The sequence below is a fragment of the Rhinolophus ferrumequinum genome, chromosome 22 (genome assembly GCF_004115265.2).
Source record: "Rhinolophus ferrumequinum isolate MPI-CBG mRhiFer1 chromosome 22, mRhiFer1_v1.p, whole genome shotgun sequence".
Taxonomy (NCBI): Eukaryota; Metazoa; Chordata; class Mammalia; order Chiroptera; family Rhinolophidae; genus Rhinolophus; species Rhinolophus ferrumequinum.
In genome coordinates this window covers 28,678,824-28,681,555 of record NC_046305.1, presented here as the reverse complement: position 1 = coordinate 28,681,555, position 2,732 = coordinate 28,678,824, and positions in this window count along the sequence as shown.

Below are 2,732 nucleotides of genomic sequence, written 5' to 3'. Positions count from 1 at the left end.
TGTTGACGTGTTGCCATAGCAACCAGGAGCCCAGGCCCAGGCCCCGCCCCTGCCCTCCGCTCAGTCGGGCGGAGGTGACGTGTTGGTAGCCCCTGGAACCGGAACCTTCCCGCTAACCACTCCAGTGGGCGCTGCAGCGGGGGCCCGGACTCTGAAAGATTGGCCCGCCCTGGCGCGTCCTGCTCCTCGCTTTGGCTTTGGCTGAACGCGAACCCTCAAGGGACTAGCAGGGGTCTAACTGCCCGCAGCCCCTGGAAGAGCCAGGCCCAGGGTCACGGTTTTCCCCCAGACACCCCACTTAGGTTACCATGGTTACCATTGCCCCAGGGAGATGCCAGGCCAAACCCTGATGACAGTTTAGTCTGCAGAGAAGGAAGCAGGATCGGAAGAAACAAGTTTCACAACAGGAGAATTTGGGTAAACCAAAGAAAGAATTTCCAGCCATGAAGTCGTGTATGTCGTTTCAGGAGCAGTTCCTTAAAATGTGGACCTCAGACCTCCAGCTCAGAATCACCTGAGAGAGCTTATTAATAGAATATCTGAATGGAAATCTCTGACCTGGCTTTAGAGAGCCTGCCTTTTAATGCTTTCCAGTTTGTATGGACTGTTTTGGAGGGGGGTTTAGGATTTTTTTTATTTTCTCAATTCTGTTTTGTCCTTATACTTCACAATCCACAGGGACCAAATTGAACTGACCGCCACAGCCTGATGGCCCCAACCGTTACCAAAGCTTTCCTACCTGACCAAGTACATTTTTCCCTCCAGTGCTGATTGACTGAACTCAGGCCAAAAAGAGCTAGTGACTCTGGGATTCTGTGAACTGTTCTGTGAGCTGCTTTCCCACTCCCAAACCTCTCTCCAAACCTTCCCAGGTGACCCTTCTGAAGTTTACTCCAGCTTAATTTCTGTATTTCAAAGCCAATCACTGCATCTTATGGCATACTAAGGGCTGAGGGAGGATTGGCTGCAGAGCTAGGGGCATTGAGGGCTGTTCACAAGCCCCAGGGGAATGGAGGAAGGGAGATGGGATCACCTCCACCTGCTTTTAAAAGGACTTACTCCAACAGGCTTTACATTCCTTCTCTAGATTTCCCAACCTTATCTCCCTTGGGAATCCTCAAAAAGACAAGATGGGGAGAACACAAAGTATTGGAAGTGGGATCAGAGGGAGGGGGAGGCAAGAGTAGCTACTATACAGAGGCAGGACTTGAAGAGGGGGAGCACAATCCTTGGGGCTGGGAAATGAGGAAAGGGCTTTTCTGTTCCTGGCATGCTCCCTTTCCCAGTCTTGACATCATAACCCCCTCTTCTCTGCAGCCCAGAGAGGCGGGAAGAGGAAGTAACCAGCTCACTGTGGATTGGATACTTCCCCAAGTTTTCCACCCATTTCTCACAGCCATATCTCTGTGGGGTAGTTATTATCCTTAACGCTGAGACAGGTTAGTATGATTGCTAAGTAGATAAGAGGGTCTCTGGTGGAATAAACAAAAGACAGCCATATCTTAAAACTTCAGGTTTTAAAATCATTCCTTCCCTCCAGGACATAACGTAACAAGGCCTTGAGGTTAATCATAAAATTCCTTTTGGCCTGACAAAGGGAGCAGATCTGATAGATAGGAGTGGGTTACTTTGCTGATTCCTTTAGGATGGGCAAGCAGAACAAACCTGGTAGACGAATTTCATTAGAAGGCGCCAGTTCCCTTCTTCAAACAGTTCCCTTCTTCAAACAGCTCCCCTTCCCCAAGCAGACAAGGGAAGGCATAGAAAAGTAAGAGCTTTTGCCTCAGGGCACTCCCCCTCCTGCTCAGGAGCTCAACCTCTTCTCCTGCCTCTAATAAACTATCCTCTTTTTAAAACTTTTTGCCTCTCTCTGGTCCATGTTTCCATTCTTTGGCTTCACGAGACACGATCCCGGCCCACACTCAGAAACTGCTAGCAGATCCAACATCACCTACATCATTTGGGGGCTCATGTCCGGGATTGAAGGAGAGGTAAATATTATCTGTGCCTTTCTACTTGCCCACCCTATGGGCCTTCATCATTTTTTTGTCTCCTTTACTCTATCATGCAAACAGTAGGCCTCTGTCAGCCATTTAAATGTGAAAAGCTGAAAGCACGGCTGCTACTCTTAAGACTCAGAGGACAGGTCTTGCTGGAGGGCTCTGGTTGATGCCCTCCGGCACTGAGCTGGAGGAATGTTGGCCACAGTCTAACTGCCTTCTCTCTAACTGCCTTCTCTCTTGCTTTCCCTCTCGGATGGAGTGAAGCCCAAAGATGGCACGTGGTTGAGGTAAATGGCCCTTGACAGCGATTGCGGGACTCTGACCGTGGGGGCTCTGCGGTGTGTCCCAAAGGCTCCATGAGTCTTCCCTCAGCCCTACTGCCCATAAGGGTGCCATTTGGAGGCTCCCGCCCCCTCCCTATTGCTTTCTCATTTCTCTTTCCACGAGGAGACTGAATACTGGCACGTGGCCAGGACTGTGGGCCTTTGCCGACAACTGAGGGAATTCTGGACGTGGCCACTCTGTGGTGAATTCCCAAAGGTTCCTTTGGTCCCTTCCCAGCTCAACTGCCCGTAAGGGTGCCAGCAGGATGACTCCTTTGTCTTTGCTGTTCCTTCATTCTGTCACTGTCTCTCCTTAGCCTTTGAGACGCTGGTCTAGGGTCTCTTCCCTGCGGGACCTTCTCAACACTCCCTGCCAACCTCAAGACATCTTAAAGTACGAACATGA